Here is a 24,535-nt window from a genome sequence, read left to right as displayed (position 1 = left end):
CTTAATTGTCATTTACCCTCCATCCCAACATGAAAGTAGCTAACAAATTTTGGAGGATACATTTGCCTAACACGTTTAAGAAAACACTTAAATGGGCAGTAAGTATCGGGTACACCAATCTCGAAGAGAATTCATGTAAATGGCTCTCTACAACAGATTCCATGGCTGTCCAATGAATCTCTAGACTATTGGTACAAGCCCCAGTAGTTGAACTTCTGAATTCAGTGTTACGATTCACGACAATATGCTGACAACCCCTATTCCCCAAATACCAAAATGAAGAAAATTCTTGGCCACGTGATCCTCAGTTAACTGCATCAACACTTTCTTCATTCTATTACGAACCACATCAAATACTATATCACACCTTGGCCTGAAATTACACCCCCCCAAACCCATGATCCCACCGCAGGTTCCCCCTTTTGTACTTGGTTTTGCCAAAAGCGGACTCATCTGTTTTGACAATGACATTCGGCCCAAAAAGTCTCCCTACACTTCATATATTCCCCATAGATTTCCCTACAAAAAGAGCAGCAGTCTAGAACGGTACCCTCACTCACACGACATTTATGTACACACAACCTGGTCTCGAGGACTGTTCGATACTAGTCGTCGGCTTTGACCTGTAATGTAATGGCTGCTGTGACGTCACGTTTTGGTGCGTATTTTTAATTGAATTTCTGTATAGCCTTACTTTCCGTCGGCAATAATCTCGTTGGCTTTTACGGAAAGTAATTTGTTAATCTTTGCGTGGGATTTGAAATTGTTTTTTAGGTATTATTAGCAACACGGAATACGGAGGCAAGTGCGGGGCCAAGTCCTGTTCCTGATTTTGAAGATGTGGAAAATAGTGGTAATGGGGAACAACATATTCCTCACGTTCTTTTCACTACTGTGAAATTGGCTCATGAATAGTGGGAACCAATGAATGTTATCATTTTTTCCAGGCAGTACAATTTAATTGTGTATTGTTTGTGGCAACGAGATGACATTCTGCAAGGGTTCGAAGAAGTGCACTAGCGATCTGTACTAGTATATGTAGCGCTGTGAAAAGATCGTGTGTGGCGGTCTCTTCGTAGAGGCACATGGTTTGAGAAATCAAGGATTCCCATGAAAAGTATTTTATTACTTCCTTTTTTTGTTTGATTAAGATCTGTTTGACTTGCTGCTCATGAGACAGAAATAGACCATAAAACTATTATAGATTGGTATTCGCTTTGCCGGGAAGTTGTTCGACTTTTGTCATGAGAAGGGACAAAATTGGTGTGCTGGGGTTATTATAAAAATTGACGAATCGCAATTAGAAAAAAAGGAAGGTGTGTGAGGCCACGATGTTGTTGGACCATGGATGTGGGTGGCCGTTCTTTCAGAGAATCACTCTTCTCCCGACATGGTTTTTAAGGTAATTAAAGATAGGACAGCTTGTACTACGTTTTAGTTAGTAAAAAGTTGTATAGCAGATGGGTCAATAATAATGTCAGACGGGTGGGGTAGTTATAATGGATTAGACGAAACTGGGTACATACATTTGGTTGTGAATCATTTCGTTGAATTTAAAGACAAAAAAACAGGGACTTGTACAAACACAATTGAACGGTATTGCTGGGCAATAAAAACTATTATTGGGCGTAGGAAAAGGAAAATTTCAGTACTACAGAGTCATTTAGATGAGAGTATTTGGAAGAAGAATGTTCCACACAATCGGTGCTAGTTTGAAGTTTTTTTGGAAGACCTGGGGAGGATGTATGTGCCAAAAAGAGAGAGTTAACTTTCGGTTTTGGAATGGAGGTGCATTTTTCGTTTCTTCTTATTTTGGTTTTTGCAGTTACTTTTGTCTCACGAAATTTGTTTCATCTTTGGTTTTCAACTACTAGGTTTTTTTTTAATAATTTATAGATAACCTTGATTTCTTGGACGTCAACCTATTGGGGACACCAATGTGTTGTTGATAAGAACTGTTGCGTATCCAATTACCGTAATTTTCACTTCTATACTACTTTTGTCTAACAGTGACTTGCTGTGTGGCGGTTCTTGCATTGTGTGCTGATATTGGTAGTTGCTTGACGTTGGTATTAGCGAACTTGTAGACGGTAGTTGAGTACATGTCGAGGAGGAGGTGGAGTGAAAAGAGAAATGTAATTTTTTGAATTTTTGAAGAAGTTCCGAATTTACCTCTTGAGTCAATATAACAACACAATGTCACTATAATGGATTGATTTAGTGGAGGTCTAGATTAGGATGGAATGTGATGATTCGGAAGTGAGTTGGCAAAGCCAACGACTCTGACTGTGGAAACGATTCCTGTGGTGACACATCGATCTGTAGTGTAGCTCGAGGTCTATGCTAGGTTGGAAAGCAACCGTTTAATTGTGAGTTGGCGAAATCAACGAATGTGACAGCGGAAAAAATTTCTATGGTGACAGATTGATCGGTGACGTAGCCCGAGGTCAACGTTGGAATAGAACAGTTTGGTTGTGAGTTGGAAAAGCCAAACATTGTGACAGCGAAAAAGTTTTCTATGGCGAGAGACTGATGTGTAGTGTAGCCCGAGATCTAGGTTAGGTGGGAATGCAAGTCTGGTTGTGAGTTGGCAATGAATCTGACAACGGGAAAGCTTTCTGTGGCGTCAGACTGATCTGCAGCGTAGCCTGAGGTCTAGGTTAGGCTATAGTTCAACAGTTCTCTAGTTAAAACCAAGAAAACTACATGTGTTAAGCGATTCACCTATAGTGTATCAGGACCTGTGTTAGGTGTATACTGCAGATTTCGTTGCTGTGTCGAAGGAACCGAATGCCAACACGAATATACGGTGCCTGGTTGATCTGTATCGTCTGTCGTGATATATGATGCTATACGCAGTATCCTACTTGTATCTACGATTTTGCCGAATATTTGGACTATGTGGTTCAGTTACGAGATATTAGTAGAAAACTACAACTGATATTATCTACGAATGAGTATTCTCATTGTCTGAGGACATACTAACGATTTCACGTTATCAGTTTGTTCGTTGTGGTGCTTATTTGACTTTTTTCTGAATATGGCTCGATTTACGAGAAATTATTTATTAGAAATATTTCGTTGTTTTCGAGTGCAATGTGAGGTACGGGTATTCGCCAAGCAAGGTTATGGCGACCATTATCAACAGTAGTAGACTTAGAAAAAGAAGTTGAGTCTCTAAGTGTGTTTCTAGTTGCTTTTTGGTATTATAGGTTTGACTCTAACGTTTAGTAGCAAGTTTTTTTTCCTCAGTTACACGGGCCATATTTTGAGAAGATTAATGTGAATTTCTTGCTTTGGTAGTTTGTGGCGTATTCGATTTAGTGTACAATAGTTCATCTATAGTACGAATAGTTTCTATTTTTACCAGAATCATTTGTTTCCACTTTCATATTTTACGTTCCGGCGTCCATTATAGCGGTAGGTTGTGTTTTTTACAACAGGGCTTACTCCATTTCTTTTTCGTTCTAAAAACTATTTCTTTCATTACAATATTTGTAATGCGAAGGGTTTGTTCTGCGACGTTGTTAATTTTTCTCTTTTTTTGCGCATTGAACGCCATACTCGACCTTTCGTACACCTCCGTATGAATAAACCATGAGTACGACACTCTGACGCACTTATCAGAGGCATTTGTTCGCCGCACTCACGACATCGACCATAATCAGCAATAAGATCACATAATTGCAAAAACCGGATGGTTGACATCAATTGTACGCCCTAAACCTCCTTCAAGTCCTCCATATTCACAGGAATAGATAAATCCATACCTAAATACGGAAATCAAAACGTAAAACTTCCCCCCTGCGGGTCCGGGGGTTAGAGTAGGCGACTAAAAGCAGTCTCACACGTTTCGACCTTTATGTGATTGTCCCTTGTCTAAATTTTTAATAAGAGCGAGCCAATTGGGCAAGGGCGCCTTAAATGGTGCATCGTGTCCATCGTGCATTGAGATCTTTAGCCCACTTTCTCGTCGTCGTATTGCAGTCCAACTTATTCTCCATCTCTTGGGCGACGACACCTTCTTGGGTGCGTTTTCCACCATGCACTATGCATTGTCGCTTTCTGCGCCGACGACGAATATGGACTTTTTAGCACCTCTTATCCACCGCAGTAGCAAGTCCGTTGTGGTGGTGCCGCCATGTACCCTGTTAGTTGTAGTCCCCTGACAACACAGGGATCGCTCTGCTGTAGATGCCCATCTCCCTGGGGCATCGGGACTCCCAGCAAAGGCCATCCTGCCAGGTGGCCCTTGCTGAGGCTGTGTGGCGCCTGTGTGAAGGGCCCTTGGTCGGAGTGGGTGGCATCAGGGCGGATGACACGCCATGAAGCGTAGTACATCATCTCTTGCTGGTGGTCCGCTACCAGCAGTCTCTAAGTGGACAAAGTCTAACTTCAGTGCTAGGAAATATGACCCCAAATCGTTCACCTCCCTGGCCACATCATGGGAGGAATGCCAGGCTAAGGATGGCAGTGAAGATTATTCGCCCCAGTACCTCATATGTACGAGAGCTGATAGAGAATGTTTCATGTCCATGAAGCCTCAGTTTTTTGTGGAGTATTTGGAGGCCAAGTTTGGGGAGGTGGAGGGCTGCACTCTGAGTCAGTCTTGATAAAAACAGCATCCTCTACCCATTCACTGGCATTACTCGCTTGTGACAAGTTGGGGGATGTTTCTGTTATCATCACGCCCCACAAGATCTTAAATATGGCCTGGGATATTGTATTCCATAGGGACCTTCTTTTGCAGTCTGACGACGAACTGTGCTTCAATGTAGAGTGATGAGGTGTTCATTTCGTCCGGCGTGACCATCAGCGTCCGAGGGATAATCAGGTTGCCACCAGTTCCTTCATCTTGGCCTTCGAGGGTGACACTTTGACCAAGGTGGTCAAGGTGATGGTCTACTGCTGTGATGTCAAGCCATATATCCCTCCCCTGATGCGGAGCTTTAAGTGCTGGAAGTTCGGCCATATGTCTTCCTACTGTGCTTTCAGTGTCACATGTAGAGATTGTGGACGTCCATCACATCCCAATATTCCATGTGGCCCGCCACCCAGTCTCAGCAAGGGCCACCTGGCAGGATGGCCATTGCTGGGAGTCCCAGTGCCCCAAGGAGATGGGCGAACCATATGTGACTGCAACAGGAAAGGCAGGTAAAAACATTGGCACATAAAGTGGCCTCCGCCACACACCGTTGGGTGGCTTGCGGAGTATAAATGTAGATGTAGATGTGTCAACTGCAGAGAGCATCATTCACCTTGCTTGCCAGACTGCAGGATTTTCCAGAAAGAGAGGAAAATCGTGGAATATAAGACCCTGGACAGACTGACCTACACTGAGGATAAGAGGAAATTTGAGTACCTACATCCTGTGGCTATGACCTCCTCTTACGCGACCGCTATGAGAACAGTTATCGTCCCATCAGTTCCTCGCATTTTGTCATTTGTCGTCTCTCAGAACCAGTACACTACACCTGCACCTTGACGGTGGGGGCCACCACCCACCCTGTTGCACCCGCACCACCTACTACAGGAGCAACACCCCCCCCCCCCCCCAGCCATTGGGGATATCAGTCCCCACTTCTGAGCTCGAGAAACGTAAGTCTTCTTCAGCTCCTCTCGCTAGGTAGTGGTCCCTTGGGTCACTCCCTTCCCAGGTTTCTGCTAGTGGGAAAGATGACACCCACCAGTGGCTGAAGAGCCCAAAGGCAGCTGGTTGTAGGGCTTCACGCTCATCCTCAGTCCCAGAGAACGAATAAGTGAAGTCCTCACAGCCAAGGAAACCAAAGGAGCAGCGAGAGAAATCCAAAAAGGTCCCCAAGACCAAGGAAATTGCGGTGGCACCCACACCACCGCTAACTACTAACTCTGCATCTGTGGATGAGGTGGAGATTCCAGCGTCCGCTGAGGACCTAGATCTCGCCAGAATCCCAGACACAATGCATATAGACTGCTCAGCCAAAACGTCGATGGCAGCAGGTGACCCTGAGGCCTAAACTGCCTCACTGAATGTTACATGCTTTCCCAGTCTCACGATGTTATCCTCCAGTGGAATTGCGGCGGTTTCTTCCACCGCTTGGCTGAGTTACAGCAACTCTTAAGCTTTACATCTGCTTTCTGCATTGCCCTCCAGGAAACCTGGTTCCCAGCAATATGGACTCCTGCCCTCCGTGGCTATAAGGGATACTAAAGGAACGGTATCGACTATAATCGAGTGTCAGGTGGAGTTTGCGTTTATGTCCTAAACTCAGTCTGTAGTGAACCTGTGCCCCCTCAAACACCTCTTGAAGCTGTGGCTGTCAGAATAAGGACGACGCAAAAAATAACTGTCTGCAATGTATATCTTCCTCCAGATGTTGCAGTAACCCTGACTGTATTAACTGCACTGATTGACCAACTCCCAAAACCTTTCCAACTTTTGGGAGATTTTTACGCCCATAACCCCTTGTGGGGTGGCACGTACTTACTGGCCAAAGCAGAGATGTCGAAACTTTACCGTCTCAGTTCGACTTCTGCCTCTTAAATAATGGGGCTGTCACACATTTCAATGTGGCTAATGCTAATTACTCGGCCATTGATTTAGTAATTTGCAGCCCAGGACTTCTCCCATCTACCCATTGGAGAGCACATGACGACCTGTGTGGTAGTGACCACTTCCCCATCTTCCTGTCACTTCCCTTGTGTCAGACCCGCGGACGCCTGCCCAGATGGACTTTAAACAAGGCGGACTGGGAAAATTTCATCTCTGCTGTCACCGTTGAAACTCCCCTACACGGTAACATCGATGTGATGGTTGAGCAGGTGACTACAACAATCATTTCTGTGGCAGAAAACACGATTCTCGCTCTTTAGGGTGCCCCCGGCGAAAAGCAGTCCCTTGGTGGTCGCCGAAAGTCGCTGAAGCAATTAAGGAGCGTCGGCGAGCTCTACAGTGGCATAAATGGCATCCTTCTCTGCAGCACCTCATATCCTTTAAACAGTTCCATGCTCGCATTCGCCAACTTACCAGACGACGGAAGCAGGAGTGTTGGGAGAGATATGTCACGACCGTTGGGTGCAATACGTCACCTTCCCAGGTCTGAGCAAAGATCAAACGTGTTTTGGGGTACCAGACCCCAAGAGGTGTTCCCAGTGTTAACGTAAATGGCGTGTTATCTACCGACACAAACGCGATTGCTGAGCACTCACCAACTATGCTAGAGCCTCTGTGTCAGAGAATTACACCCCAGCCTTTCGCACTTTCAAACGGCGGCTGAAAGGGAAAGTCCTCTCGTTCACTACATGCCACAGTGAATCATATAACGGCCCGTTTACAGAGTAGGAGCTCTTCAGTACCCTTGCACATTGCCCCAACTCAGCTCCTGGGCCAGATCGGATCCACAGTCAGATGATTAAACATCTCTCGTCTGACTACAAGCGACATCTTCTCATCATCTTCAACCGGACCTGGTGCGATGGCGTCTTTCCATCGCAATGGAGGGAGAGCACCATCATTATGGTGCTCAAACCCGGTAAAAATCCGCTTGATGTGGATAGCTATCGGCCCATTTGCCTCACCAATGTTCTTTGTAAGCGGCTGGAACCTATGGTGTGTTGGCAGTTGGGTTGGGTCCTGGAGTCATGGGCTCCATGTCAGGGCGGCTTCCGCCAGGGTGGCTCTACCACTGATGATCTTGTGTCCCTGGAGTCAGCCATCTAACAGTCTTTACCAGAAGCTAACACCTGGTTGCCATCTCTTTTGATTTACAAAAAGCATATGACACCACGTGGCGACATCATATCCTTGCCATATTGTACGAGTGGGGTCTCCGAGGCCTTCTCCCGATTTTTATCCACAATTTCCTGTCGCTTTGTACTTTCCGTGTCCAAGTTGGTGCCTCCCATAGTTCCCTCCCCCCTCCCGCCCCATGTCCAGGAGAATGGGGTCCCACAGGGCTCTGTATTGAGTGTCTCTCTATTTTTAGTGGCCATTAATGGTCCAGCAGCAGTTGTAGGGCCGTCCATCTCACCTTCTCTGTATGCAGACGACTTCTGCATTTCGTACTGCTCCACCAGTACTGGTGTTGCTGAGCGGTGCCTACAAGGAGCCACCCGTAAGGCGCAGTCATGGGCTCTAGCCCCTGGTTTCCAGTTTTCGGCCACAAAGTCATGTGTTATGCAGTACTGTTGGCGTCGTACCACTCATCCGGAACCCGCACTTCACCTTAATGACGATCCGCTCACTGTAGTGAAGACATATCGATTCTTAGGTCTGGTTTTCGACGACTGATTGACTTGGCTTCCTCACCTTCGTCAACTTAAGCGGAAGTGCTGGCAGCTCCTCAGTGCCCTCTGCTGCCTGAGCAACACCAACTGGGGTGCAGATCGCTCTACGCTGTTGCAGCTCTACAGACCCCTTGTTCAATCCCGCCTTGACTATGGGAGTCTGGTTTATGGTTCGGCGGCGCCATCAGCGTTGCTTTTACTTGACCCAGTGCACCACTGTGGCGTTCGCCTAGCGATGGGAGCTTTTAGGACGAGTCCGATGACCAATGTCCTTGTGGAGGCCGGAGTCCCTCCATTGCAGATTAGGCGTGCACAACTGCTGGCCAGTTACGTTGCACACGTTCGTAGTTCTCCTTCACATCCAAATCACCATCTCCTTTTCCCACCCATGGCTGTTCTTCTTCCGCATCGGCGGCCCAGGTCAGGGCTTCCAATTGCAGTTCGTGTCCGATCCCTTCTTTCCGAACTGGAGTCCTTGCCTTTACCACCTATACTTGAGGTCCATTCATGTACACCTCCATGGTGTACACCTAGGCCGCGGCTTAGCCTGGACCTTTCACATGGTTCTAAGGACTCAGTTAACCCCACGACTGTCCTTTGCCACTTCCTCTCTATTCTTGACTTGTACTGAGGTCACGAAGTGGTTTACACCGACGGCTCGATGGCTGAGGCTCAAGCCGGTTTCGCATATGTCCGTGGAGGACATATTGAACAGCATTCCTTGTCAGATGGCTGCAGTGTTTTCACTGCCGAGCTGGTGGCTATATCACCTGCTTGAGCACATCTGTTCATGCCCTGGGCAGTCGTTTCTTCTGTGTACTGACTCCTTGAGCAGCCTACAAGCTATCGGCGAGTGCTACCCTCGTCATCCTTTGGTAGCGACCATCCAGGAGTCCATCTACGCCCTGAAACGGTCCCATCGTTCAGTGGTGTTTGTCTGACCCCAGGTCACGTCGGAATCCCAGGCAAGGAACTTGCCGAAAGGCTAGCCAAACAGGCTACGCGGAAACCGCTTATGGAGATGGGCTTCTCTACAACTGACATGCGTTCAGTACTACGCCGCAGGGTTTTTCGGCTTTGGGAGACGAAATGGCATAACCTCAGCAAGCACAACAAACTGCGTGCCTTTAAGAGGACTACGAGTGTGTGGTAGTCCTCCATGCGGGCCTCTCGCAGGGACTCTGTGGTTCCCTTCCGGCTCCGCATTGTACACGCTTGGGTGACACACGGCTACCTCCTGCCCGGTGATGACCCACCTCAGTGTCGGTGCAGCACCCGGCTGACAGTGGCCCATATCTTGGTGAGCTGCCCTTCTTTGGCTGCCCTGCGACGGGTGCTTCAGTTACCGGACTCGTTGCCATTAATTTTAGCTGACAACGCCTCATCGGCTAATTTAGTTTTACGTTTTATACGTGACGATGGGTTTTATCATTCTATATAAGTTTCAGCGCATGTCCTTTGTCCCTTTGTGTTCTCCACTCTGATGCTTTTAGGGTGGATGTTTTTATCTGTCGCAGAGTGGCTGGCTTTTCCTTTTTATTCTCGTTGTCGGCCAGCCACAGTCATCTGCTCTCTTGTTTTTACCCTTTCTACCTGTTTCTTGCTTCTCTCTGTGGTTTTCTTTTCCTGTTTTGTCCACAGTAGTTTTGGTTGTCCTTTTGTTGTTCTTCTGGCTCTTCCTTTCCCCTGTTGTTCTGCTGTACGTCTCCTTTCGTTTCTTCTTTCCCTTGTGCAATTACTTTACCGGGAACAAGGGACCGATGACCTCGAAGTTTGGTCCCTTCCCCCCCCCTCCCCCCTCTTTTAAACAAACCAACCAACCAACGTAAAAATTGTCCAGAATGGAAAAAAAATTCTTCCAAGATATTTCATACTCACTAATAACGAAAATAAGCACGGAATGGATTGTAAAGAGCAAATGATTTAAATAAGTACAAGTGACAAAAATTATACAAAATGTCTAGCCCTTTCTTTTAAAACATTTTCATTTATTTCAATTTACAATGATGACGCCTCACCACGGAGGTTAACCGATTTATTACCTGCAGCTCGAAAGTAAAGACATTAACATCTATGAATAAGCTATGACGTCATTTGTGAAAGTCGACGGGCTGTATCCCATTTTTCAACTGACTCTGTCGTTCCAGACAGTCAACAGAATGCGACACAACAGCTAAACTTTACAACAATGAAGTAATCAATGATGTTTGCTTCGCACAAAGCGTGGAAATGGGACATACAATAATAACACACTTCCTGAAAAGGAATATTTTCTCATCTCTTAATTATACCTCTTTTTCCTTACTTCTAATTCATAATTGATGCGCTATTGATAATTTATGAGTGGTAAATAAATCTGTTCATTATTACACTTCACACTAAAACTAATGTACTGCAGCCCCAATAAACATTAATATAAATGTTGTTCTAGTCTCGTTTCTTAGAAATGTTGTACGATTTATAATTTGTAGACTGTATTGAACACTTAATTAATAAACTGTATGAAACATTTAATTTGTTGTATGGAACATTTGTCGTCAATATAGTTGATTTCAGTAATAGTATTCAATAGTATTTAATTTTCTTTAAACCTACTTGCATAGTTATAAAATTTTCCTAAGTTTCTTTAGAAAAAACTTCATAAATGTAGTTTTACGAGAGCTGGGGTAGGGACCACAGCTCTGACAAAACTTCCAGGGGCTCGTGATAATCTTGGCCCTGGTGCTAAACGATTTCTGGTAGAGGCAGTTGAAACGTTATCGGATCAACTTTCATATAAGCAGTGTACGCTCATTTGAATCTTCCTCGTAGATTAAAACTGCGTGCCGAACCCATACCCTGACCATTTGCCATTCGCTGGCAAATGCTCCAACGACTGAGCTACCCAGAAACGATTCATGACTCCCAACCACAGCCCTTCCAGTAGTGCTACGCCAGCTGGCTATGCGAGAGAACTTCTGTCAAATTTACGTGGGAGTTGACATGCCTGGGTAGCTCAGTCGTTAGAGCATTTCCAGCGAATGGCGAAGGGTTCAGGTCTGGACCCTGGTCCGTCACACAGTTTTAATCCCTGAGGAAGTTTCAAGTGAAATTTCGTCAGATCGAGAGTGAAATATTGTGTTTCTTACCAGACAGCTTCTCGACGTAGTCCTCTTTCAGGTTATTGCACGTTCTCCAACGAGTTTCCAGTCTGAAACTGCGTGGGACTGAACCTACCGATATGGTTTATCAGAAGTATCATGCGATGTAATCATGTTGTGACGCTAACAGAGACAGAACAGACACTGACCATATTTATTTTTCTTCCAAATAATTTTTTGGCAAGTAGGTTACGGTGATATACTGATATGTAGCATAGCCTCAGATCTAGGCTGCGATTAAAGTTGACAGTTTGGGTGCGAGCTGTCTATTCCAGTGAATGTGATATTGTAAGAATAAATGCAATTCTTATTATGCAATGTTGACAGCATTTCGGTTAGTGGTTTAGGTCGATCGTTATGAAGACATCATGAGTCAAAGCAGACGAGTGGTATCGGCAAACAGAAAACTCCCCGAGGTCTCTGTCTTCATTGGACCCGAAAAGATTTTTGGACACACAACTTCATAAAATTTGCGAACAGATTTAACTCATAGGGTCCTAAATGTGATGAATAATGTGGATATTCCAACAAATCATACTTCATGTATCTGCTCTAAAAGTATCTTTCACTACCGTGATTAAAGATGAATTTTGCTTCTGTAATACAAGGCCCTGTCCACGTATGTCCACTAGTTAATTTTTCTCTGTTTGGTAGGTAGTCAGTATAAAAAAATGTATCTTACACCCCACAAAATTTGGGCCAAAAGTTTTCAAAAAGATGGAATTTTGCGCAGGGCCATAGTTCCCACAACATGGCAAGTCATGGGATATCTCCTTATATCGTGTCGGACCTCCTATCCGTTGCAGTGCAGCGACCCGACGTGACACGGACTCAACTATACTCCGTTCATCGTAAGAAAGAACCTCACGTAAACACTACGCTATGTATTCTACCGCGTTTACTGCAACCTCATTGGATTTCGGTTCACGTGGAGCAGAAGCCAAGCTGTCCGTAGTACAGTCAAGTACGATAATGAGTATACGTTTTATGCTGTGCGTTAAGCGTACATCGTCTCGGCGGTAATACGGGACAACAGCTTTACCGGCGCATTTAACTTGGAAAGCACTGGCCAGCCACCTGGTCCAATTAACCTGAAGTGAATAGAACAGCTGAAGTAAAAACGCAAAAAGAGACGAGTAGTGAACAGTATAGCCTTGAATTTCATTTAATTTTTGACAGAAGGAAATAATTGTAAAACTCAGGCGATACGCTTCTTAGACGAGTTGATGGAAAACATAACTTGCTCTCGTTTTTAGCTAACGTAGTACTGTAATTAAAAACGAGAATGATGAAAATTCCTGAATTTAACAAGGATAATTTTTGTGCGTGAGTTATGTGCGGCGTAAGAGCGCACTGCTGGGATTTCACCATGTGGCTAAATACTGTAGCCACTGAAGGTATTACAATCAGTCGTCTGGCAATCTCTGAACTTCTTCCATATCGGACTCCGAGGGGTGCGGTGTATTTGAGTACTGCTGCGTTGGTAACGAGGCGATCAGCAACAGAATCCCAAGCCACCAAAAGGTCCACATCTCCTCCTCTTTTATGACGTGCTGTTCTACATTTCACGGTCGTTTGGCAATGACGTTTCACAAAGCTTCGTGCATTAGTTCCAGTAAGTTTGGCAGCTTAAATGTCTTGTTATTTCTCTCGACAAATCCCTTAACTTGGCTCCAGATCAATTTTATTGGGTTCAGATTGCTGTGTTAAGGTGACAACTGTAAAAATGCATCATTGATACAGTGACAGTGTGCTCCACGCTCTAAAAATTGTTTTCCGTGTTTCTACGACGCTTATCACTGGCTCGTATGGGACATCTGTCCTACAAAAAATGGGCATATTCAAACAAAGAGTATTTGATTTTTCTCCAAAAAATTTAATTGTGAATGTTTTCTTAACTTCAATATCTTTAACAATTATTCTAATATATCGATAACTAAGAATGAGTGTTTACAATGAAAACCAGAATTCTGTGGGTTGCATGTAATTAGAATCTAGAAGACGTGCATTTTTCTTGAAAAAATGATGGTTAAGTATGAGTTGCTTAACACATACGTGATAAATTTCATATTTAAATGATTTAAGTATTTAAACCGAACAAAAAATTGCAAATCATGACGGATTGCGAACCTTCGCCCAGCAGCCCGCCCGATTATCAGTCTACGACACTACTTTTTTTTTACCACATTTACCACATTCAGTAGGCTTCAGATCCTGAGAGTATTTTTGAAATTCTGAGTCTGTCCTTCCAGACTTTTTAGACACTTATTGGCCAATGGCAAAGTGTGTCTTTCTGAAGGATGCGACCTTTCCCAAAGTTTCTCTATTGATTAGCATAGAATGTGATGGACGATGGTGTACTTCCGGTCAAGGACAGCCCCCATATGGATGAAATGTAGGGGTCGTTGGAAGAAAGTGCTAAGCCGCAAGAGGTTATTTAAGGATACTGTATGTTACACGTTTTTGTATATTCAAAGACGACAAAACAACTAGGCCAAGACAAAACCATCTACGTAGCTCTTTCTTCCACCGACCCCTTCAATTATCCTACGGGAACACATCAAATGTTTCAAAGCTCAAAATGCTCACCCACTTCTTTGTGACCCCCCCCCCAGCAATAGTTTCAGAATGTGCGATTTCTGTCGTTCTTCTTGGGATTGATGCTGACCACCAGCTGTACGCAGCAGGAGACGTTTCTCATTGGAGGAGGCCAAACGTCACTAACCAGCAGTAGTTCGTTCGTTAGGACGAGTACACAACCCGTGCATCTGCCTTGAAGGCTCGTATGCAGATGGTTGTATTATACATGACATGAACTTGGTTGCGACCTAGTTAGCGACTTGTCCCACTACAGCATTTTTTTGTAGACGAAACCAAGCTGGTTCACTTACACTAGATTATGGATATACCGTCCCTACTACAGTTTTAGCCCGTAATTCACCATGTCCTAAATCTGGAATCTTAATATGGTACTCTTGAAAGAAATTTCTTGAAATCATGTCAGGTAGCTAATATACATTCTGTCACAATTCCTAATCCTATCCACAAATTTTGTGAAAGACTAAAGATGAAAGGTGTCATTCAACATGAGATTTATCGACGACCGAACGTGTTACCCAATCATTCCTGGTATCTCTCTCTCTCTCTCTCTGTGTCTCACTCACTCACTCACTCACTACGAGACATTTTTCGGAAATGAGACATGATCGTCGTAGAATAGATGAATTCCCTCTCTCTATCGAAGCTCATTTAACTAGCTGTAACAGATACAGACACTGTGAGAAGTAGCAAAAATTTGCTAATGTAAGCAGAACTGTCGCTCTTCTCGAAAACCTTTAAGAACAGTATCATTGAGTTGATGCGGTAAAGTTCCATTCTACTGTACAGTGTCAGTCAACAACCACAATGTTTTACACAACGTTATCATACCTACAGTACTCCAGTTCTGGATAATCTGATTCGCTGTGTTGGCAAGTATTATGTAAATACTCATGCAAAAGTTTATTTTGTAGCTTTAATGCGCAGTGAGATAGTAATACCAAACTACACAAAACTCTAGTCATAGGAAATTGGAACTAAAGATTTGCATGTCGTTTCCTTCTCAACGATAACACGCCGAAACAATCCAGCTTGTTCACTCTGAATGTCGTTTTGATCATCTTTCGTTTCCTTTTTCCTCTCTTTTATTAGTTATTCTGACCTCCTTCGTCACGGTGTCAGCAGCTTTTTCAGCTTCAGCTACACGTTGACTGTCCACTCAAAGAAGAACATTTTTCATGTTGTCCCCTCTTTCGATGGCTAGCCTGCTCATGGTTTTTAATCTGCTTGTTATTCCATCATTATAACATACAATGGCATCCATCACACCAATATGAAAAGCTGATATGCCAACAGAAACAGTTTTTAGCAAGTACTCCTAAATGCAGCTATTGAGACTTTCATTTGTGTTCTACGTTTTGCCATGTGAACATTCTTACAGGAGTTTGGAGTCTGAAATACCTCTATCCACTGGATTTACTTCTACTACAACTGTTTCTTTCACCAGCTGTGCATGTGTATGTGTTCGTACCTTTGCTTCATACTTACCGTACTTGCAGCATGGAGCATTTCCTTATGGGTAGAGGCCATGCTGTGGGTGCACGTCAGTGGATATTCTGTGACATAGAGTTGCCCAGATAGGTTCTCCCATCGCAATGGTATTTTCACTGTTTCTCATAATGGACAGACCACAATATTCTTTGAAGTTTTCTGTTTCTGATTTGGTTAGTCTGCCTTTCCCACCAGAGAGTTTATTTTATGTCTAGTCCTTGCAGAGTTTCCTAAGTCTTGCCCCCATTCTCTTCTGCAAATGTCCTATGCATTCGGTTTCCTAAATTTCAGATTCACCGTGTGTTTTAGCAGCCACATCACTACTGAAGACTTTTAGAGTCCCCACTACCAAGGTACTGAGTGTATTGCTCACGACGTCTAGCAACTGGCCTATCAAAAATTCCGACTGACCCCTTGGCTTCCACACCGCCACAGCATCCCTGAAAGATTTCACCACATTTGTGTTCATTTACTTTATTCACACAACATTGGCAGTGTTTTGTCAGATATTAACAGTCCAGTACATTACCCATGTTTACAAAGGTAACTGTGACATCTCCATTGAGAGATGTATAGCCTGCCTTCCGCCAGAGACCGTCTAATGCAGCAACAATATTGACAAGTTTTTGGAGTTTCTTTCGTTGCCCTCAGTATAGATGCTTCACTGACTCACGCTAGGCCTTTGTGCAGAACCCTCAAATTTGACAAGTGACAGTTGGAGATCCATCTTACCACAGAATAATGGGCTGCTTTTCTTCCCTTCCCAGTACACCTCATGGCATAACCACGGCAGTTATTCACTTCAAATGTGTCCTCGGAGTCTTTCGCGGCAGAATGTCAGAATAAAATCTTCTCCGTTTTCAAGCCACTTCAATTCCAATCAAATTCTCGAGCTTTCGATGGCTATCTCCGCCATCGTCGTCAGGAGTGAAACTACTGACTGCCAAGGCTGGTACGGTTTTCTGCTTATGGATGACGAAAGGAAGCAAAGACGGATGCTTAGGCCCCCCCACGCCACCTGACGTCACGCGGTCCCGCGACGGTCCGGAGCTGGTATGTACAGCCCATCTCACCCTACGCATGCGCATCGTTTCTGTCCTCTCTGATTGGTGCCAGTGGTCATATTCATTGCTACATCAGAAGAAAATCGTCCCAGCCGCGGCAGTCAGTAGTTTTTACTCCTGACGACGATGGCGGTGATAGCCGTCGAAAGCAGGAGAATTTTATTCAAATTGACGTGCCTTGAAAACCGAGAACATTGTATTCACTTCAGAATATTTTTTTACTTTTCACAAGAGATGTCAATGTACTTTACATAAACCTACACACTTGGCATTCCAACACACTTGTATTTGTTACATCAAAAATTATGGGAATAAAGCGAAGTCCGATTTTACCTGTCTGCTTGGATCAATATGCACAGAAACGCCAAAGAAACTGCTATAGGCATGCATATTCAAATACAGACATATGTAAACAGGTAGAAGACGGCCCTGCGGTCCGCAATGACTGTACAGGGTGGAGAAAAATTGTGTCACAAAATTTTAAGCCTGGATAACTGATGCCAGTGGAATTAAAATTACTGATGTTGCATAAGTCGACAACGCACAAGGTTTAAACTACGGAAACTTGGAGCCACACGCTTCGATTGGCCTCGGGATTGCCCTGTTGCCGGATGCTCTGGACAGCGCACGACCGCGAATGCTTTGTCTACCGGAGATCGCGATGTATCCAAGGCGACCCGCACGCTCGGTGGTAGCGCCCCAGATTTCCACTCTGGGGGCGAATCCGCCGGAGCCATACACACCCTGTTTCATGATAAGATGTACCGGGAATGAACCCGTCAACGGCTGTTAGTTCGCGTACAGAAAGTCTTCTACAAATAGCGTTTTTGTAGCTAGGACATTGTTTACTTAAATCAGGTGCTCGAACTGGCGACCCTCTGACGCGACCCAAGCTTGGTATCGTCGAACGGTGTTTTGCCGAACTCTTTCAAAGATTCCTGGCATTGCCTTGATGTGATTGGCGGAATTTTGAATGCGATTCATTAATTTATCTTCGTTTCTAGGTGGTTCGCGTCCGGGTGGGTGAACTAGAACCTTGAAAATTCCCCATAGCAAAAGTCCAGTGGCTCGAGGTCTGGTGATCGCGGGGCCTTGCCCCACGAGCACCTCTGCCAATTACCCGGCCGTCGAAGAGTTCATTTAAATATCCGCACACAGCACAACTGTTATATCCGGGCTCCCCATAATGCTGCAACCACATGCGTAGGCGTATGTCCAGGGCAACATCTTCCAGCAGGTCGGGTAGAGTTTCTTGCAAAATGTGAAGGTAATTTGCACCGGTAATATGAGGAGGTAGACGGACTGGCCCAATCAGATGGTCACCCACAATGCTTGCCCAAATGTTGAGCGAAAATCGTTCCCGGTGTCCGTGGACGTACATGACGTGAGGATTTCCCTTTGCCCAGTAAGGAACGTTTCACGTGTTGTAAAGGCCATCCCGATGGAAGGTGCACTTGTCGGTAAACAACACAATGGCGGCGAAGTCGGGATCTTGTGCAACACGTCGCAGAAGTCATCGGCAAAACCTGTGTTCAAAGTCCGCCACAGGATGTAGATCTTGGACAGGGTGGCAACTAAATGAATGGCCGTCATCCCTTAAAACACCCAGAATAACCGATGAGACACCCCCATGTGGTGTCCAACCACTCGAGTACTTGCCGTAGAGCTCCAGAACAGTCTGTTCAAATGCAGCATCCCGTCGTGTTCGATACTGCGCCGCCATGCTTACTGTATGACTAAATCGCAGGTGACGTGTGTGTGTTCCGAAGCGAAGCTTAAGTGCGAATGCCTCTGACGTGAGGTGGAGGCAAGACCTATTCAACACGTGTGCTTATTACGTCGGGACAATAAAGGGGCGAGGGACGTTTCTATGTGTGAACCAACAACCATAGCCCTGCCCGTCAACCGATGAACGGCAACACGGCAATCCAACGGCAAATAGGAGTGCGGGGCGCCAAGTTCCCGTAGTTTAAAAACGGTGCTTTGTCGACTTACACACCACTAGTAATTTTGGACCCTACTGGCTGAAGTATCCAGGGTTAAAATTTCGTGACACAGTTTTCCTCCATCCTGTATAAGACAAGTGGCTAGCGCAGTAGTTAGATCGGTTATACTTCTACAATGGCAGGTTACCAATATTTAAGTGCATTTCAACGTGGCGTTATAGTCGGTGAACGAACGATGGGACACAGCATCTCTGAGGCAGTGATGAAGTGGGGATTTTCCCATATGACTATTTCTCGAGTATGCCATGGATATCAGGAATCCCATAAAACATCAAATCTCCAACATCGCTGCGGCCGGAAAAAAAAACCCGCAAGTACAGGACCAACGGCGACTGAAGAGAATCGTTCAACGCGACAGAAGTGCAACCCTTCCACAAATTGCTGCAGATTTCAATGCTGGGCCCTCAACAAGTGCCAACGTGCAAACCATTCAACGAAACATCACCCATATGGGCCACTATATACCCTTGATTGCAGCACATCACAAAGTTTTACGCCTCGCCTGGGCCTGTCAACACCCACAGTGGGCTGTTGATGACTGGAGACGTGTTGCCTAGTTGGACGAGTCTCGTTTCAAATTGTATCGAGCGGATGGACGTGTACGAGTATAAATCTACAGACCCTGCATGTCAGCAGGGGAATGTTCAAGCTGGTGGAGGCTCTGTAATGGTGTAGGACGTGTGCAGTTGGAGTGATATGGGACCCCTACTACGTCTAGATACAACTATGACAGGTGACACATACGTAAGCATCCTGCCTGATCACCTTCAGCCATTCGTGTCCATTGTGCATTCCGACTGACTTGGGCAATTTCAGCAGGACAAGGCGACACCTCACACGTCCAGAACTGCTACAGAGTGGCTGCAAGAACACTCTCCTGAATTTAAACACTTCCGCTGGGCACCAAACTCCCCGGACATGAACATTATTGAGCATATCTGGGATGCCTTGCAACGTGCTGTTCAGAAGAGATCTCCAACCCCTCGTACTCTTACGGTTTTATGGACAGCCCTGCAGGATTCATGATGTCAGTTCCCTCCAGCACTAGTTCAGATATTAGTAGAGTCAAAACCAAGTCGTGCTGCGGCATTTCTGCGTGCTCGCGTGGGCCCTACACGATATCAAGCATTTGTACCAGTTTCTTTGGCTTTCAGTTTGCTTCGATCAAAGAGCATAATCTGCACAAGCTATTTCCTATTTTGTCCAACCACAGATAATTCATGATGGAGAGCCGATTACATCCTTCAAAATGGCGACCAAAAGTTGGACAATTACGGTCGAAAACAAACAAAAAACATGCGAAATATTTCAATCAGTTGATAAATTAAATTAACGGCACAACTGCGGGAGTTAAGGATTTTGTTGATAAAATCAAGATGATTACAAAGCAACCAAAAAATCAAGCTCAACAATTTCTCTATAGTAAATCAAACAAAGAAATACAGAAAACACAGAATTGGAATCGAATAACGCGGTTGTCAAACGAGCACAGCGAGGCCAGAACACCCGCCCTCCCCCCCCCCCCCCCCTCCCCACTCACAAAACAACAACATAATCGAAAAATGACACTCGAATTCCTCCAGAATATTTCGAACAAGAAAATACAAAACTGACAGAACTGGAATCGAATTTTCTCTCACATTCCATAGCTCAAACGCAGACAACAATACCGAAATCCACAATGAACCATGAAAGACCAATTTCGCAGTTTTCAAATAACTGACAAGGGAACTGTCCCTACTAGTCATCACCGATTTCGTCCAATTTTATAGCATATGCAGGGCTTCGTCAGGAGTTAAAGTGACAGAAGTGGGAGCTCTAGATGGCCAGCATTTGGAAAAAGGTAGTAGTTTTGGCGCTGGTCGGGTGAGGCATGAGCCATTTATATTACGGCGGTTTGCATTTAGCGGTTAGCACAACGAAAAGAGTTCAGATCGGTAGTCCAAGGGTCTTGGGTCCCTGTGTGGAGACCTGTTTTATATTCAATTTTTACGTTACTTGCACTGCAAATAAACCAAAATGGCCGGGCATTTTACGATATTCAGTGATTTTATAGGAACATTAAATTTATGTAGTCATTAATAAGAGATTTGCTAATGGGTATGGTACGTGTATAGTAGATTCTAAAGGCATTAGGTTAAAGCTCGTCGAAAGCCTATTCGGAATAATGGCCTCCTAATTTTTATGTTGATTTGACACAAGGTTCTTTGTATAAATTAGTCTAGCAAAAAAATTTCATTACACATTTTGTCTATAACAAGGCAACCTAATAGATTTTGTAGTCTGCATGCGTCAAATTGCCACAGATAAGAGAACTGTCTTTATAAATGTAAAGTTTAATGTTTCATTTGCAAAATTTTAATGGTGGTCATTAAAGTAGTTTTTGTTGTAACGCGGGAAGTATTGTGACATCGGTAATGGTTTACAAGTAAGACACACCAGTTCCACAGCGTCTTTTTTGCTGCAATTACGGTCATTATCTTAGGTGTAAGTTTGGCAATAGGCAGTACTGCAGGGACAATTTTGTGTGGAATATTGCCTGTACCGATTATGAAAGACTTTAAATTTTACCCTGTGTGTTCCACTTTATCTTAGGTCATTCTTCACAAGTAATAGCTGTTCACTGACTGCAAGAACCTTTACTTTATATAAGTTTTAGACACTGAAGGAAACTGAATTATTATGATTTTCAGTGTGTTGCGATGTGCTGCAGTAAAATGAAGCACATCTATGCTAAATCCTAGCCAACTCACAAACTAGTAGAGCTATTGAGAAACTAAATGCTTGTTATTTGTCTGTCCTATTACCACTTTTCAATAACTACAGGATCAGTTACATAGCTGTAATTCCCGATTTTGCGTGAATTTATGACTCTTTTGGACTTTGAAATTAAGTGTCCACATATGATAGTTGCTTTGTGTAGAACTTCACTATATTTATATCTCATGTACTGCTGGTTTTACTGCTTGCATATACAAACCTTACTGGCAAATTTTTCATGTCAAAACAGTTTTTTAAATTTTGTTTCTTTTGTTATGAGGCCGCCATTATTTGCAAATGAATTTAATTCTATTTGCTAAAATAAACATTGTTCAAATATAATAATTTGATGTTGTTTAATGATCCTAATTTTTAATTTTATTTGTAAATTTTGCTACAATTTGCAACTCACATCAATTTCTAGGAAATTCAGAAAAAAACTAATGACTCAACAGCCAAACTGGTCAAACAGCGATAAATAGAGTGAAGTGTAACCACCTTGTAGATATGTGTTCGAGCCAAACTTTGTACTTGGCTTCTAGGCTAAACATTTACCTTTTGTGCTATTTCTGACCAAAGTTTAAAAATAATTTAAGACAGAGAGACGATCACAGTGTGTGAGCTTCTGAGAGAAACGACATATGCCTTACTGGAGTTTTTTTCATTGGTATTTGAGTCCTACTTCCAAACTGAATTTATCTTCGCCATCAGAATCCACACACTTAGTATACATCTTCATTAAATAGAAATGACTGAAGGGAGACCATTCACAAGTAAGCATTTGTTGCAATTAATTTGATAAATTTCTAACTTTTTAATAGTATTATGTCAGAACTTATTTATACTCAATTTACATAGTATAGCTGCAGGCAAAGCGGTCGACTTAATGGAAAAGTGAACACAAGGTATACTTTGCACCTACATCAAAGAAAGAAAATTGTTGTTAGCTTGGTCTTTGAGACACTAATGAGCATGTTTCCACAGAGATGTGCATGGTGCTATACTAATCTGCACAAGAAATGCATTTATAACCTGCAACAAATAGTGCTTGAGTTAACACTTATTCATTTTATAACAACCCACATTACTCATAGACAGTGATACCAAGCAAAATTATGATATTATCAAAAAATGACTGCCACATAACAATTAATAAAGGCAGATTTTTGCAATTAACCAAGCAGAAGATATTTATCAAGTAAAAAAGGATGTGAATATAATATATCTTACTAAACGCTACCTTATAGACAGTAAACCTTTCTTATGTGTACTGTTGGTAAATATTTCAGGAGTAGTCTACATATAAATGTTAGAAAATGATTAATGATTTTTTCCTTCTTGTAACAGATGTAACTTCTTCAAAACAGTTCATATTTTCTTCACACGAATACCACAGTGTTATAGTTGTTTTAATGTACTGCAAAAGAATGATCTTCATGATAGAATCTGTGTGAATTACAAAGGGAAAGAATTCTGAAAACAAATAAGTTGAGAATTACTTTCTCTGAAGAATCCTATACAGATACAAAACTAACTATAAGCAATAAACAAAGGCAAAACATAGGTCGAAATATCAGCTATATTTATCTTTCGAACTGGAAGTTTGAAGCAGCCTGAAGATAATCCTCAGACTAGTACTGACAGTTGCAAGTCCATTTTTGGTTTACTGCCACTGCTTTAACAATTAATTGTATGTCAGACACAATTAACAGTAGTCATTGCCCCTCCTAGAATCCGTCTTTTGTAGAGTTTACACACTTGGCAGTTTCAGACAACTGCTCATATGGACCCAAGGTCTTGTATTTACAGTTCTGGTTTACAATCATACATCAGGAAATGTTAATTGTGACCATTTCCTTAAAGTCTCTGCCTTTGAAGAACGTTCTTTTAATGTTTCTGTATCTAGGTGTCAATTGAAGTATTTATCATTTACTACCATTTTGATCACCCACCAGCTTTTGGAATCGTCTGACAATGAGTATCTACATCTACATCTGCATACATACTCTACAAGCCACTGTATGGTACATGGCGGAAGGTACCTTGTACCACTAATAGACATTTCCTTTCCTATTCACTCACAAACAGAATGAGGGGAAAACGACTGTGTATACGACTGTGTATCTCATATCCAACCTTCGTGGTCCTTAAACAAAATGTACATCACCAGCATTAGAGATGCTCTACGTCAGCTTCAAACCCAGGTGATCTAGATTTTCTCAACAGTGTTTTGGGAAAAGAACTTTCCTCCAGAAATTCCCATTTGAGTTCTCAAAGCAACAAGGGCAGAAAGAATTTCCTTACTTTTCTATATAACATTTTTTCCATTCTTTGATTTAATATTTGGGGCTAGGTATATTTCTTATTTCTGTATCACAACTGTTACTGTTCAGTTACATGACATACATAAGGTTTCTCTTATCATAGTACATGATCATTTATAGCACCTGGCATGTCTCTAATCATAAAATATAGATATGGCTAAACCTGTTCATCACCTAATGACTGACTGATTGTTAGCGTTTTTCTCAGACATTAGGTGAAAGTCGTTTTGGTGTTGCACCGTGTATTATTTAGAATATGGTAATTCATTTAAGCATTCAGTTGTCAGTATTTTACTAAATGTAGAAAGCATGATCCTATAAATGGAAAAATTCCTCCAAACAGAGAAGATCTCTTTCCACTTTCTCAACATGTATTTGCCCCTTCTCATATGATTTATTATATAATTTTCTATATGTTTCTATTACAGCGTTAGTAACATGATGTGCTGCCAAGTATGAGCACGTTTTACATGCATTATGTGTTTTATGTGTGTGTATTTTTAGCATAAGAAGTTTTTCACAAGAACAACATTGTACAGACATTCATTTCCATACAATACTCTAGCGTATTATTATAACACTGTTGGAAACAGCTGTATTATTTCAATAAGAATACAGTCTTTGCCATGGTGAGAAGATCTATTCTCTCTATTACTGCCACACATTTTTACTTCACTGTTATGTGCTCAGTTTTCAATAGAGGTACATTGTTTTATTATGAAGCATGTTTAATAATATTAGTATCTGATTCATTACATTTTAGCAACGTCCTTATCTACAGCTGTTTTATTCAGCTTTTAGTATTTTCAAGCGTGTTCTAAATTTGGAAGAAAACCAGATCACTTGTTCTGGAATATTTTGTAAATATGAATGAAGATTTCTTCTCA

Source organism: Schistocerca americana, chromosome 1, assembly GCF_021461395.2.
Source record: "Schistocerca americana isolate TAMUIC-IGC-003095 chromosome 1, iqSchAmer2.1, whole genome shotgun sequence".
NCBI lineage: Eukaryota > Metazoa > Arthropoda > Insecta > Orthoptera > Acrididae > Schistocerca > Schistocerca americana.
This window is presented reverse-complemented; position numbering follows the sequence as displayed.